Source organism: Cimex lectularius, unplaced genomic scaffold (assembly GCF_000648675.2).
Source record: "Cimex lectularius strain Harlan isolate CLEC.00 unplaced genomic scaffold, Clec_2.1 scaffold57, whole genome shotgun sequence".
Taxonomy (NCBI): domain Eukaryota; kingdom Metazoa; phylum Arthropoda; class Insecta; order Hemiptera; family Cimicidae; genus Cimex; species Cimex lectularius.
In genome coordinates, this window is record NW_019392642.1 from 1,681,924 (window position 1) to 1,699,406 (window position 17,483).

Consider the following 17,483-nt stretch of genomic DNA (forward strand, 5'->3'; position numbering starts at 1 on the left):
AGGTTTTTCTCTTACTATTACACACTGTTTAATAATAATTTGTATTAAATGAAATATGAAGTTATTATTTGCATTCAGACTTTATTATATATTCTTACAAAAATCATTATTTTCTTTGAAGTTTAAGAAGGGATAATTTTTCTTTTACATTTTCTGTTTATTCGTTTGAAGCTATAATTAACTGAGATAGATTAGGCATAACAGAGAAAGTCCTGCTAATTTTAAAATTTGCTTTTAAAAGAAACCGCCTCACCAAAGAAAAATTTTTATATTGTTTTATAATTTTATACGTTTTCTTTTCCCCATTTATTTGCCATGACGTGACACAAATGGTTCACATATCTGTAATAACTTCACCCGTTGTTTTATTTTTGCGAGAAATACCGCAAAAACAATTTACTTCTTTCGTATTTTTATACATTTATTTTACGGTAAATATAAACGTAAAAAAGGTTTCCAAACTGAGCGTAAAATAATTCATTGAACCATGTTCCCACTTCATCTAATAAACCTAATAATGACACATTTATCAAAATGGCGAGTCGTTAGGTCACGTTAGCACTTTTGATGCTTTAAACTGTGAAGGGAAGGTCAACTAATTTGCCTCGCTTCAATCATAGCAAAGTTATTAAGCCCGGAAATAATTGGGGAAATTAATACGTTTAAAAATTATGTGTTCGTGCATTTGCGAAAGAAAGTCGCGCGAGCGTGACTCAGACACCGAGATGCCGAAAAAATTAAACCATTTGTAAGTTATTCAATTTTTTCTTATCTTTATTTTTTAATTAATTTTGTTTTTTTACAAACTGCAATATGAACACACATACCCGATGAAACGCTATGCGATGCTACCCGACGCAAATACAAAGTCCAATTTTCCATAAGGTTGAATTACCTTACCCTCGTGCACATCTGCCCGATGCTATGCTACGCTACCCAACTGTACGCTCTGCGATCCCCACTGTCCAGATTTTCGTCGGGTCGCATCGAGTACAGTCGAAGACAAAAGAACCGGACACTCATATTTTTATTAAAAACAACATGTATTATTGTCGTTATATTAATACTTATTTTAATATAAACCAAATTAACCGAGAACAAAAATTTATTAGTTTTTATTTTACAAAAAATTAATTTTAATGGTTTGGTAGAAAATTGATCAATACACCGGAATACCATTTTTTGATATAATGAATTTAACTAACAATTTATTACACGGTTTTACTCATAAAATCTAATTAACAATTTATTTCATGGTTTTGCTCATAAAATTACACCATTTTTGTCGATTAGCTACAGAACAGGACATGTTTTGTAGTTTATTTCAAACTTAGTACAAGTAATTTTGTAGTTATATTAATTACAACATTTCTATTTTAATGTGTGGTGATTAGTGACCGTTAATCGATAATTATTCAGAAATCGTGAGATGCGGTCTGGTGTGATGTAGTTTCAGAAAAACATTTTCTTTATAGTGCCAACGTTTTGATCTTTATTGAGATCATCTTCAGGGCTCAAAGTGTTTGTCTTCTGTGTAATTGTGCCATTCTTCCGTGTCGTGTTGAGAATGCCAACAGAAGACAAACACTTTGAGCCCTGAAGATGATCTCAATAAACATCAAAACGTTGGCACGATAAAGAAAATATTTTTCTGAAACCTACATCACACCAGACCTCATCTCACGATTTCTGAATAATTTTCCTATTTTAATGTAAACCCAATTAAACGTGATCAAAAATTAATAAGTTTCTATCAAAATTATTTTATTATGATGGTCAAGAAGAAAATTTATCAAAACACCCGAATAACTTTATTTAAAACGATTAAGTTCAACAAACAATTTATTACATGGTTGTGCTCATAAAATTTAACTAACAATTTATTACATGGTTGTGCTCATAAAATTTAACTAACAATTTATTACATGGTTGTGCTCATAAAATTTAACTAACAATTTATTACCAGGTTTTGCTCAAAATGATGCACTAAAAACAAAAGAAGCGTTGCGATTGCGATACTGATTTGTGATACACGCTGTGTTAATGTACGTGTCGTGTCGCTTGATGTCGCATAGATGTGCACGCCCTAACAAAACGTGACAAGGCGTCGGGTAGCATCTGGTAGCGTCGCATAGCGTTGAATCGGGTGTGTTCTCCGCTTTATAGTCGCATTCAAATGCCATTTGTGGGTTAATAACTCACATCTTGTTCATAAATCTTCACTTTACCAAATTATAACTTTTAAATAACAATTTATAAAATTTTCGCATAGACAAATGTAAAATCAACTTTAGTAATTCTATTATGAATTTACTCAAGGCAGTTTTGTAATATCTATTAAGCTTAATATTATTTAATTTTTTAAAACGCATTTATTTATTTACAACTGCAATTTAAATGTGTGGTGATTAGTGACCGTTAATCGATAATTATTCAGATATCGTGAGATGCGGTCTGGTGTGATGTACGTTTCAGAAAAACATTTTCTTTATGGTGCCAATTTAAATATGCAACAAGCAAAAATGATGAAACAACGAGTATATTGTGTGAACGTGCAAGTAGTCGCGTGCCGAACGTCGCTCCAGCTTCCGATGAGGATTGGCGGGTAATGTCGAGGATGACAATTCGCGATTAACGGGTACAAGTGATCGGGTATATTTAGAATGAAAGTTTTTGCAACGGAATCGAGCAAGGTCGGATATGGATGGGATTTTAACGTGGGTTTGAATTGTACGTTTGTAGCCATAGAAGGCAGCATTAACTATTGTTCGAAAAATTTTATACTAGGGGTATTCACTATGTTTGTAAGATGTTAATTCAAATAGAGAAATGTCCAGTACGATCGTGAACATGTTAAACGTTAATTTTTCCGCAATGCTGAGCGAATGCAAGTTTCTTCTCATTGTTGGCGATGTCCTTCACTATACTTTTAGCTTCGTGTCCATATGTATGCAATTTGTTCATAGAATCCCATGTACTTCGTTCTTCTCGTGTAGAAATGTGTAGAGATTAGTGACCGTTAAACGATATTTATTTAGAAATCGTGAGATGCGGTCTGGTGTGATGTAGGTTTCGGCACTCTCGACACGACACGCAAGAATGACACAATTACACAGAAGACAAACACTTTGAGCCCTGAAGATGATCTCAATAAAGATCGAAACGTTGGCACGATAAAGAAAATGTTTTTCTGAAACCTACATCACACCAGACCGCATCTCACGATTTCTAAATAAAAATTGAGAAGATTATTAATTTTGTCTCCATTTCATCTATGTACATCAAAACAACATTGTTTCCCTTGTCGGACGTAACCAAGACAACTTTCGGATTCGCCTTTAGAAAAAGCTGAACAAACTTAACGGCCTGGATCCCAATTATTTAATTTTTAATTAAATTAAATTCTCTAAATTAGTGTTGTAGTTATAAAAGTGATAAAATCATCTTAAATACCGGTGGCAAATGCTGTTACATTTTATTTTTGTTTTTCACCCTTTTCAGCAGTGTTGTCATTTGACCGGAATTTTTTATACAACTGCTCAGTAGATTGTAGATAAATTAATGAAAGAAAACATTTACTTCCCTTGGACAAACAGGAACCTGAGTATCTTTTTCTTTTTGACATAAACAAAACATTATTTTCCAGAACTCGATAGACCTCTCATTCAATGTCTTATTAATTGGAGGGAGGAGGGAAAACGGCCCATTGAAAGTTGTAGGCAGGAGAAAGCGTCGGATGAATCGGCGCTATGGGGAAATTGCCAATCTTTTTTCCACTTGGGTTCCATTTCTGGTAATTGTCGTGCTAGGTTCTCGAGCCTCTGGGTCCATTATAAATAAATTTGCTGTCGGATCCGAGATAAATTGGAGAACTGTGAAAATTATGCATTCTGGTCTCCGGGCTGATGTAGTGTTGTCAGAGGTTCTTTCGTCATTCTATCCGATGTCCGTTCGCACTAGCTTGATGAAGCGGTCGATGCAGTTGTGTCACATTCATCTTTTAAATTCTAGTAAAATAACAAACCAACGTGTATTCACGGACTACGTCAGTTTCAAGTAAAAAAAAAACACTTATGAAACTAAAACGAAAAAAAGACAGCCCTCACTTTTAGATTAGTTGACTACGTATGGTTTCATAAAATAATATGCTACTATTAAAACAACGCAGCAATTTTGTAGTACAGTAAATATATTTGGTCTGCTGTGGTACTACTCTTAAACTAGATCGTCAGAATATGCAAGTAATCAACGCAGATAGAAGACCAGACCCGTTTGCCTAACTATAGGTGTATTCACGATCTTTGTATTTACTATCTACTTCTCAGAAAGAAGGTCGTGGAGCCATTTTCTCTTCCGAAATGGGATTGTATGGATGTGGTCTGTTGGACAAGGCCTGCGCGAGACTATTGGTATGATGGGAGAGATTAGGGTATTCACGATCTTTGTGTTAACCCTGTTAACTCTGTTAGGTCCTGTTAGATCGAGAAAAATGAGGACGTAGACTTGTAAGAATCGGCTAGTTAACATTGATCGATCTAACAGGCAAGAGCCAATATTAGGTGTTGGGTCGAAAATGTAGTCACATTGCTATCCTTTAAGGCGTAGGTAACCAACATGGCAGCCATGAATTTAACAACTGTTCATTGATGGGGTACGGCGGTGTACACAACTTGGGCAAGTTCGCAAGATGGTTGCGGACGAGTATGGACGGAAGGGTCCATGGCGAGCCGGTCGATCATACAGCCGAAGCACCGTCACAAGCACCAGTTCACCCCTCCCTAAAGCCTCACCGAAGCGAGGCGTCTACGCGCGAAGCATCTAGGCGATTCTGTTCGTATTATTTTTATTATTCGTGCTTAAGATGATAGTTGACCTACATATGACCAAGTCATCAGCCATCTCGTACCAACAGTGGTTCTGTCTTTGTAATTTTTTTTTTCTAAAACCCAGCGAATTTTCTTTTTACAAAAACTAATGAAAAAGTAAGATTATTCTCATTAGTATCTTGTTAGGGTGACTAAAATAAGATGACAGCTCGTTAAAAGTAATTTATACCAATTTGTATGACGGAAATTGCACAGTAGGGCGAACACGGGGGATTATTATCAAATGTTTAGATACTGTAATCACCCTAGTAGGATTTCGCCCATTTAGCCCATTTAATGAGTCCTTTTTATTTTTAAAATACACTTGGTCTAGCGATGCTTCAGGTGAAATCCGAATAAACTCAAATTCGCTTGGAGAAACGAACGGCAAACGGAGAAACTTAAGGAATTTCGGATTTATATTACGTACACCATCGAAATAGTTAATTGGTTTAAAACGGAGTCAAGATTCATTTCCTACTTTAAATTACGCTGATCTTCCATTATATCAAGAGTTTAAAGAAGCGAGCAACCTGTTTTAAGATTTAAGAGTATCCTTTCTGAGTGAGACCCAATATTTTATAGTTTCAGGTTTGTTTTTGCAAAATGTATCATTATCTAACTCATCCAGTTACTACTGTTTTATTATTATTCTATGTTATTTGTGTAGTTCTAAAATATTATAACTGATTACTCACACGAGTATGCAATGTAATAAACGTTAGATTAGAAATGTGAATTATGCTATTCTACTAAGACGAGATTTCTCTTAATTATAAATACATAATATACAGAGAGATACATGTATTTTCATTGCAATATTAGGTGTAGATTGTTGAAAATAGGGGGATTCACGATGTTTGTAAGATGTTAACTCGTGTTAGATCGAATAAATTAATGTCCAGTAAAATCGTGAATGCTTCCTTCTTTTCTTATCATGTTAAAAGTTAATTTTTCCGCAATGCTGAGCGTGGCGATTGGTAGAACCAAAAATAAAGCTATAACAGTCCTTGAGGTGTCCTGGTTGTTTGTTTTGGTTTTATTTTGTATAAAGTTGAAAGATGCCAGAAATTAAGAAAAAGGAAAATAAATCAATTCTTTCATTCAAAATGCTAAATGAACTCAAAAAGTACTAACAAAAGACACATTTCAATTCGTGCCGGCATACCTGAAATGTGTCCTAACAGTTAACAGCGTAAACTTTCCAGGATAGGGGATGTATCTATTAGGACTGAGAGTTTAAGGACAGCTTAGAAATTAACAAAAGAATGTATTGGTCTGATTTAATTAATGCGCATTTAAGAATAAAAGGAAGTATAAACAAAAAACATCTGATAAATTCATGGCTGCCATGTTGGTTACCTACGCCCTAACGGATAGCAATGTGATTACATTTTCGACCTAACATCGAACATTGGCCCTGGCCTGTTAGATCGAACAATGTTTACTAGCCGATTCTTATAAGTCTACGTCATCATTTTTCTCGATCTAACCGGACATCAACTTAACAGGGTTAACACAAATATCGTGAAAATACCCCTAATAATAAATTTCTCAAAAATGAATAGAGATATTTTCAGCGGCCCTGCATTCGAAACAATCATAGATAAAAAATTGGCTTTTTTTCAAAAACACCGGCAACCTAAGGGTTGATATGACCCTTGGTCATATGGGTGATATATATTCCTCTTAGTGGGATACAACAAAATAGAAATAGAAACTAAAAACTAACAAATATTAATCCTTTTTATCAAGGCAGGCCAAATTTTATCAAGAATAAAGACATCTATATTCGTGGTGATGTATAAATTTCTTTTGTACATCTAGTGTCTATTCTGTAGCTGACAACCTGAGTCACAAATGAGAGGCCAGAATTTTAAGATATCGACCTAGTTTTGGTATTAAGAGAGTCAGTAACAGATCGAGACGCTCAAATAGCTGCAGGTTAAAAACACGTTTTTAAATTTTATTTGTTTAAATAAATTCTGCGACCTTATTAGTCGGTTAACTATTGAGTCTATGCAAGTCAACGGTGCAGCCCGGCTACATCAGAGCGAAGCCCCTGCAAACCCCGGCGCAGTGGCAGCACCAGGCTTGGAAAGAACGAACCCCCACGGATCTCTCGCAACTGATGGTTTTAATCTTAATATTGTGGGCAGGACTTTATCGAGGAGGGGTCGCTGTCTAGACATCATCGACACCTCCTCCAAGCTCGCTGGAGATTCCTTGATCTAAGATTCCGAAGAGGCATTCCTCAATCCAGTGTAATACTGACAAGCACCCGAGGCCCCGTACAGTCAGCCGCGCCACACCGTCAACTCGGGGAATCAGCAGAGGAAACAACAGTTGAGAGGATGGGATATTAAATTTTATCTATTAGTTGGGTGTTTGTTAAGAGGTTAAAAATTTGTTTTATTAATGTTGAGTTGTTGTTTAGTATGGATTGGAGGTCTTTGGGGATTTGGTGGAGGATTCTTGTAGAGGTGTATAAAGGACAATCTATTAGGATATGGGATATTGTGATAGTAGATGTACAGAGTGGACATATAGGTTTAGGGGTTTTTTCAAGGAGGAAACTATGGGTGAGTCGGGAATGGCAAATTCCAAGCCGAGTTAGGAGGGTTTCTTCTTTTCGAGAGAGGATTCGATTTCTTTCCATCTTTCTTTATTGCGAGGAGCTTCTTTCCTGTGGAGGCACCCAATTCACACTTCCATGACTCCCAGACGAGCCGTCTAAGTGACAGCAGAGGTCACTGAAGGGGAAAACACGCTTGAAAGACCAGAAAAAGATGTAAAAAAACACAGGGTGCCGGCGATGAACTCAGCTGTTTGTCGGCCCCTAAATTTCGACATTATATGTAGCTGCAGCTATATACGTATGGCATATATGTATATCTGTTGGCACGATAAAGAAAATGTTTTTCTAAAACCTACGTCAGACCAGACCGCATCTCACGGTCTCCAAATAATCATTAACTAACAGTCACTAAACACCACACATTATAATCATAAACTCTCCGACGAAAAAATATAATAATCAGTAATCAAAGTTTAATTGCCGGAATAGGGAAAGTGGACTATCCGTTAATGAAATTCAAGTAGTAATCTTGATTAAACTTGATTTCTAATCACACTAAAACTAGGATCTACGGATCCAAGATTAACGGAATTGTTTGTTCGAATAACTAATGGCGTGTAGCGCCAATTTAATTAAATCCCTTGCACCTGTTTTTTGGTCCGAGCGTCATTAATTAATTACAGCTCCTTATGTGAGACATTTGCGACTTATTTTCACAATGCTGCTATAATTATTTTAATTCGAAATATCAAGAGATGCATTTTATTGAAAAGGTCGAAACAATGTCCATCCGTTACGTTGGAAATCCACTGTTCATTGTGTCAAAACACCTATTTCTCTTATTTTCTTTTAAAATAATTATTACAACAGAGAAATGACGATTTGTTTTATCTATTTGGTGAACACGACCAGACTTGAACGGAGGGAAAAGGAGAATTTGTGTAAACAACCAACAGGTGAGATCAAACCGCAGTCTCATTTATATTTAAGCACATCAACACATTAAAGCCCTAACTGAAGAAAGCAACTAACATCACTGGATTTCCAGAAATCAAACTGAAAATAGAAACGTATATAACAACGTATTTACTTTGATCATTACCATATGATATTGAAAACAACGCTAATTAAAAATAAAACTTGTTTGTAAAATTTAACTCTCTAGTTTTTTGCAAGCACTAAAAATTTGATTTAATATATATTGTTATTTAATGATTTTTTATATTACAGGTTCTAAATATTTCTGTGTTAAATTAACGAATGCTACCAAATTGCGGTCAATCAATTAGATGGACAATAAAATCTATTTTGTTGACACAATCATGTGTGACATTTTTGATGTGATGATATATGATTTCAATATGTAATTTCATTTTGTTTGACAAATCATAGATTGCAATATTATGAATGTAATGATTATTTGGAGATCGTGAGATGTGGTCTGGTGTGTCGTAGGTTTAAAAAAAATTTTCTTTGTCGTGCCAAGGTTTCGATCTTTAAATTCATTAGATTTCGTGGTCCGATTGACCATATTACTTTTTTAAACTACTTAATCATTTTATGTAAGGTTTTGGTAGAAATGAAAAAGCTATTGCCACGAGCGGGAATCGAACCCACAACCTTCGGCTAAATCGCCGCTGCACTACCACTTGTACTATCGTGACTTCGATCCATTCGGACACCAATTTCCCATCTCAACCCAAGTTTCTATCTTTATTGAGATCATGTTCAGGGCCTGGGATTATAAACATTGTTTAAATTTTACATATTAAATTAAATAAATGTAGGATGTGAAAAAAAATAATAGTAAAAAACAATTTATACAATGATAGAAATTTAGTATTTGTACTCACTCAATGTGTTTGATTTCGGTGTAGATGTGTCATTCTTGTGTGTTGTGTTGAGAGTGCCAGTGAGATATTGTTGTTTTATGTTTATACACCTTGGATTTTGTAGGGGTGGGTAAGGAAGTCGGGGTCGAAAACATTTTTATATAAAGAGTCGGCTTCTTTGAGGTAAAAGGAGCCGACAATGGGAAAAAATGGATAATGGTTCGGCCTGATTATCCTTTAAGGATTGTAAAGACGGGGAAAGAAAAGCCAAATTGTTGAAGAATGTCTGATGTGTGGAATGTAATGATTGTTTTATATATTATATATTTTGTGTGATGTGATGATGCTATATGTATGTTACCGATAGTGAAATTGATTAATGATATTATCGTACGCATATGTTATGTGTGATTATATATTCCAAATTAATACCATACATATATCATCATCACATCACATTCCTATCACTGTATAAATTCATTTTTTCACATCCTATATGTATTTGTAAAATTTAAACAATGTTTATAAATCCCAGGCCCTGAAGATGATCTCAATAAAGATCGAAACGTTGGCACCATAAAGAAAATGTTTTTCTAAAACGTACGTCACACCAGAAGTCATCTCACGTTCTCCACACACACACACACACACACACACACACCCACACACACACACACACACACACACACACACACACACACACACACAATTATTCATTAACTAACGGTCACTAAACACCACACATTATGAATATGTGTTCATATTTGCAAAAAAATTAAATTATTAACTATACTTTTAAAGGGCATATTAAAGTGCCAAAAACCTGGATCCATCACACGACAATTTAAAAACAATTTCTGCATTCAATGCGAACGTAGCCCCAGGACATACGAAAAAGTTCATCAAAGGACCATCGCAAAAATTAACGGCAGAACTGAAAAAAATATAGGATGTGCTGGGTCTAGAATAAATTAGTCACATGATTAGCCCTAGAGATTTGATCAAATCGGATGGTAATATTAAGCTATCGCAATGTTTAAATTATTTAAACCATTATAGTAAAATTAAGGTAAGATAAATTACTAAGATACAAATAATTATAATTAAAAAAGCTTGAAACAATAAATGATTTATTTTCTAATTATTTTAAGACCCTCTTATTAGTAGTATTAGAATAAACTATGCCCAATTTTTATGAATTATAAACTGATTCAGGTAAAGATAAATTACATATAGGAAACTAAAGAAATGAAAAGAAAGTTAGCAAAATGGTTTAAATCCATTAAATTTCGTGGTCCGATTGACCAAATAAATACTTTTCAATTAATTAATCTTAGTGTAAAGGATTGGTTGAAATGAAAAAGTTAGTGTATATTTCAGAATTCACGATAGCTCTGTGGTAGAGCAGCGATGTATTTAAACGAAGTTCGTGGGTTCGAATCCCGCTCGTGACACTAACTTTTTCATTTCAACCAATACCTTACATAAAGATTAAATAATTGAAAATGGTATAAGATGATCAAGACCTGTTGCACTTTTCGATATTGAAACATGTAATGAGTAATAACACGGACAGGAATTTTGAAGGCTTCGTCCTTATAGTGTCATCGTTTTAATTGTTGAAGCTTTTAAAATTATAAAATTTGTGTTTTGGGAATCGTTTTCATATCCATAATTTTTACGCATACGTTTAGGGAATTTAAGTATATTTGTTCAGATAAAATCTAAAGATATTATTATTTAATATCTTTACTTCAAGTAAGTAGAATTTCAAAATTTAAATCTATTCTACTATTTCTAAGAGTTAAACTTTCCTATGAGTTAAACTAAATTCCCTCAAAATAACCACGTAGTATTCAAATTTCTTTTGGAACATCTGGAAGGTTTCCAAGTCAAATTTTGAAAAGTATTTTTCTTTATGATCAGTATTTCACTTTATTCTTAGACCCTAAAAATGTCTTGGTTTTATTAAATTGTCGTTTTTTAAGTGTACTTTTCGGGTTATAATTCTGACTTTTTTACTACATATTCAATCAATTATTATTTTAATAGGGTATAAATTTATTTTTTCTTGAGTCTTTTTATAGTTTTATTCAGTGTTCTTTGTTTTCACTTTTCTTGTATTATCATTTGTGTATGAAATCTTGTCCAATACCCTAAGTATTTCGACACATGCTACTAATATTTAAGTAACAGGAAAAAAGTGCCGTGGTTATATAAATTTAAAGTTACTTTGGCAAGTTTCCATTATGGGGAAATATAAAATTAATTAAAAATTCAAACTTCAATTTTTTTCTTTTTAATAATCAATTTCAATATACTTGAAGTTTTCGAAAAAGGCTTTCGAGCTCTTGAGTTTTTGTAGTTTTCGAAAAAGGCTTTCGAGCTCTTGAGTTTTTGTAGTTTTCGAAATCCTTAAAGTTCTCAAAATTCTTTGAAGTTCTCTTAAGTTCTTTAGAGTTTTGAAAGTTTATATTTCAATGTTTTTCTAAGTTGAAGTTATCAAAGTTTTGAACTCTTAGAGTTCTCAGATTTTGAAGTTTTCAGAATCGGATCACACTTGTAGTTGTGCGTAGGTGTTCAACCAATTCCCTATAAACTTGAAAAACGGCCTTCTGTGTGCTGCAGTGAAGTTATCCGGTGTTATACTCTTAATCTTAATGAGTTGGTCTAGACAACAATGGAGATGCAATGTAGACAAATACTGGTTTGATGCCGACTTATTACCTAATCTAATCTAATACTTTTAAAGTGTTGATGTAAGTTATATATTCCTACCTCGAAATCTGGACGGAGGAGCTGAATATTTTCTTTTTTAAGGTGTTTTTTAGGAACATGCAACCTACCAGAGGTGTCTCCGAATTCGATATCTCTTTAATAAAATTATATTAAAATGATTGTATGTTCCTTAAATAATATCGTTCAGGACAAGAACAGGAAGAAAGACGAGGAGATTGGAAATTTTATTTCTCATTAGCCCCACTCAGTAATTCTTTTTTAAAATACATAATGCGTACCTACCATACATGTTGTATGCGTAAGATTAGTATTTTACAATCATAAAGTAAATTTAGTCTGGATTTCCCTGCAGTGATTTTGTACGAAAGCAAAAACAAACTTACAAAACTACCCAGAACAGTTTCACCCATCCCGTGGAATTTGCTTCGAAACTTTTCCAATTAAGTTTTTCGCATTTCGCAAAGTCGAAGTCCTTCACTTATCACTAGATTACTTTCTTAATTCAATTTAAGGATCGATCCGATATATTTCAATTTTGTTTCGTGAAAAGGATCCGATGTAACTATGAGCAAATATATTAAACTTTTCTTTGGCAATACTACCAGTACGTTAAAATCAAGTTTTTATTTCTTGAACCGCTTAAATTTAAACCGTGGGCCTTTTTAAATATGAACCAACGTGTCTCGTTCATCAAAGACAGTTTGACGTTTTCAACAACAATTCGGCATCATCTCACATGTTTTCTACGGTTGTCATTAAATCGTGGATTAAAATCGATATCTGTTCTCTTTAGAGAGATAAAATAGCGAAAGGAAGTTTTCCCAAATTGCAGCTCCTTTATTACAACGGCTTTCTCTGCAGATTCCTGTTCCCAACACTTGGGGGAATCCAGGCATCGACTAATAGAAAACAAACGACTGGACATTCAGAAGATAGACGATCGTGTTATTTTTATTTCTCTTCTTTTGTAAATAATCGAAGAACTTTGGTTCTATCAAAATGAAATATAAGCATGCCTAGGGCTTTTGTTGATTCAAAGCAATAGAAGTGGCAACAGGGTTTTTATTAACAGGTCAAAAAAAGGTTTATAATATAAATGTGTGGTGATTAGTGGCCGTTAATCGATAATTATTCAGAAATCGTGAGATGCGGTCTGGTGTGTTGTAGGTTTCAGAAAAACATTTTCTTTTTCGTGCCAACGTTTCGATCTTTATAGAGATCATCTTCAGGGCCTGGGATTTACAAACATTGTTTACATTAAAAAAAATATATATATATATATTGCATTGTACAAATTCTCTTTTCCACATCCTAAATGTATTTGTTAAATGTAAACAATGTTTGTAAATCCAAGGCTCTGAAGATGATCTCAATAAGGATCGAAATGTTGGCACGATAAAGAAAATGTTTTTCTGAAACCTAGATCACACCAGACCGCATCTCACGATTTCTGAATAATTAGTTTATAATAGATTTTTTAACACTCGTTATTACTCCCATAGGAAAAACATATTTTAACGTGTAATTTTGCACTGGAAAAATATAATTTTCGGGTTTTTTACAACATATGTACATGTAGGTTGTATAAATTAACTAACACCAGTCACAAAAAATAAACTTTATTAACTTTCACAAAAAAAAAAAATGATACAGTTTCGTTGATTTCACCGGTCACAAAAATAGCGGTATTTCATCTTTTCTCGATTCCAGGAAAAGTGACTCCTTTCTTCGTAATGGTATAAGAAGACCACTACAGTATGACCATGCGTATGTAGATCGCAAGAAACCTGATCTTTCGACCAGAGCGGGTTGATCTTGGCGTCTGTTGCTCAGTTGTCGATCGCAGTGTTATTTTCTCCGACAAGACAATAGGGGTATTCACGATCTGTGGGTTAACCATGTTAACCCTGCTAGATCGAGAAAAATGATGGCATAGGTTTGTAAGAATCGACTAGTTAACATTGGTCGATCTAAAAGGCCAGGGCCAATGTTAAACGTTAGGTTGAAAATGTAGTCATATTGCCATTCGTTAGGGCGTATGTAACCAACATGGCTGCCATGAATTTAACACCTGTTTTTTGTTTCCACGAATTTTTATTCTTTAGTAAGCGTTAATTAAATCAGACCGATACATTTCTTTTGTTAATTTCTAACCTGTCCTTAAACTCTCAGTCCTAATAGATACATCCCCCATCCTATAAAGTTGTATGTTGCTAAACGTTAGGATACATGTTAGGTATGTCGGCACGAATTGAAGCGTGTCATTTGTTAGTACTTTTCGAGTGCATAGATAGCATTTTGAATGAAAGAGTTGATTAATTTTCCTTATTTTTTAACTTCTGGCATCTTACATTTTAACACAAAACAAACAACAACAAGACTTCAAAGACACGGTCAGGGCCAATGTTAAATGTTAGATTGAAAATGTAGTCATATTGCCATTCGTTAGGGCGTATGTAACCAACATGGCTGCCATGAATTTAACAGCTATTTTTTTGTTTACACGTATTTTTATTCTTAAATACGCGTTAATTAAATCAGACCAATACATTACTTTTGTTAATTTCTGACTGTCCTTAATCTATCGTTCCTAATAGATATACCCTCTATTCTATAAAGTTGTAGGCTGTTACACGTTAGGATACAAGTTAGGTATGCCGGCACGAATTGAAGCGTGTCATTTGTTAGTATTTTTGAATGCATAGTTAGCATTTTGAATGAAAGAATTCATTAATTTTCCTTTTTCTTAATTTCTGGCATCTTTCAATTTTATATAAAAGAAAACCAAAACAAACAACCAGGACACCTCAAGGACTGTTATAGCTTTATTTTTGGTTCTACCAATCGCCACGCGCAGCATTGCGGAAAAATTAACATTTGACATGCTAAAAAAAGAAGGGGGCATTCACGATCTTATTGAACATTAATCTATTCGAGTTAACACTAGTTAACATCTTACAAACATCGTGAATACCCCTAGCTTGTTGCTGGTTAAGTCTTAGACCATTTTTACACTTTATGTATCGCATCCCGGCATCTTGATGCACTACATTCGCAGCTTGAGGATAAAACAGTATTCACGAAAATCGACTTGCTGAGAGCATTCCAGTATATACCAGTTGATCTTCAAGACATAGAACCAAAAACAGCAGTGATTTCTCGCTTCGGTCTTGTTGAATTTGTCCGATAACCCCCGATCGAGGTCACGATAGCCCAAGTGGTAGAGCAGCGGTGTATTTAGCTGAAGGTCGTGCGTTCGAATCCCGCTCGTGACACTGACCTCTTTATCTCAACCAATACCCTTCATAAATATTAATTAATCGAAAAATGAAAATAGTGAAGTAGAAATTGAAAGAATTTGTTTAAACATTTTTCTTCTATCGACAATAATTATTTAATAAAACTGATCCATAATGGAATAAAAAGAAGGACAACAACAACTAGAACTTAAAATTTATGTCAAAATGTTCGGCATACGAACTCATATCACACCTCAAATATTCAAAATCTAAGACAATGACATCATCGCAATATTACCGCACTGTTTAAACTGCACTTATACTTTATTTGTAAAATTTTAAGTTAGTTAAAATTTTACAGCATGCTTTTTTTTCGCACTTTTGTTGTGGAGTAGTTTCATGCTTGTCTATGATGTTGGCTATTTGTGGTGGTTTTCTACGAGGTGAGTCGCGCAGGTGGATTTTCTATCCGTCTGTGTCACTCTAAACCCACGCTATGTACAGAAAACTAATTTTAAAAAATCCAGTTTCCGCTAAAAATCAGAAAAGAGAAATTCGCTGCCTACGCAAGCACGAATCTCATACCGCGTGGCATTCCTACACGCTCTATATATGAAGCCGAGGAATGGCACTGTTCAATTAAGTTGGACACATCGAGCAACTTTTTTCTACATGCCAACCTCGCATGACGTATCTTTAATCTGGTGAGGATTACACTACTTCTACGAGTCAGGTCCTGCGATTCCATTTTTGCGTGTCCGTTTTGTGACGGTAAGGGTGGTTTGAATCTTCGTGGATGACTTTTAATTGAATTTTTATTTTCTTCTGCTTTTGTGAAATTTCCATTTCCTCATAAGAACGATAGCACAGAATGATAGCTTTTGGTCCATCAAACTATTAAATTTTGCAAATCACTGGTCAATACTCTTTTCGGCGCCCCACGCATCTTTGAGATTAATTCGTATTTAAAATGTATAACAAACTGAAAATAAAAATGCTTTGTCTATATATCAGTGTGAAACATTTAAAAAAAAAAGGAGTCAAGTTTTTTTTTTAACCTTGGTTTAGTAAATACTTACAACAGGTGTGACTTAATGTAATGTGCATGGTCGACGATACATGTGAGTTACGTGCAATTGTGAATCTGCGACATGTAAAGAAATATGTTTTAAACCTGGGAAAGTTTTGGCAATCTCGCACGGGAAAGTCGCTGGTACGGCTCAGATTTCCTTTTTACACCTGGTTTTATTTCGCATTGAAATAGCGGTAGGAGTACTTGGAAGATGTTAAATTCCTAAATCCTATGGGAGGACCGAAGAATCCCTTGAACTGGTAAATACACGACCGGGTTTCCTTCGGTTTCTAAACCACCTCCTAAATTCGTACGTACAACGAAGCATTCACGTTCACAAAAATTCCACCACACTCCACTCCAAATACACCAACGTAATCAAAACATAACAACTGGATCGGAAGCGTGAAAATTAAAGAATTTAATTTCCCTTTCCGAATTATAAAAGTATGAATCATACTAACGTGGTCCATAAAATATAAAGACAAAAACTGGATAATCTACCAAGATGACTCGAACTTTCAAATACTGTACTAGTTTGAAAATTTTGGGTTAATTTACATAAATAAAACTTTTGCAAACTATTAAAATATCATAATTTAACTTGTTTTATCTACATTTTAGAAAGAAATTAATGGATTTTCTTAATAATTTAACCTTGAATCAATATTTAAAAAATATATTAATTAGATAAAAAATCGTGTCTTTTCATGAAAATCAAAGCCATTACCTTCATCCATAACGTTAGAGAGCTATAGATTTTTTGCTTCTTGAAAAAAATATGCATAATTTTTTCCTAATTTTTAACTGTAGATTTTCTAATATAGATAAACATTATCAATATGTTTCTAGTTAGAATTAATTGCAGCTAAATTCTGAATGCTTAGATTTTTGAGTAATTTTATAATACATTAAATTCACTAATTTCCTGATCCGTTTGACCAATTAATATATTAAAATTAATTAAGGTTTTTAGTTGAGATAAAAAAGTTTATGGCACGAGCGGGATTCGAACCCACGATCTTCGGCTTGAAACGCCGCTACTCTACCACTTGAGCTATCGTGACCTCGATCCACTCGGACACCAACTTCCTATCTCAACCCCACCTTTTGAGTTTTCCCTCCCTTTTGCCATTTTTCAAACTCAAAGGTATAATA

The 17,483-nt window shown here is 34.2% G+C and overlaps 1 long non-coding RNA gene and 1 other non-coding gene across 2 annotated transcripts in view; one reads left to right on the top strand and one right to left on the bottom strand.

Annotated features, from left to right (window-relative positions):
- LOC106662026 overlaps window positions 1-17,483 on the top strand; it is a 305,248-nt gene that overhangs the window by 18,158 nt on the left and 269,607 nt on the right. The window lies entirely within an intron of this gene.
- Window positions 17,320-17,392, bottom strand: Trnae-uuc. Its single transcript has one exon. It is a non-coding gene; the product is annotated as a tRNA-Glu (tRNA).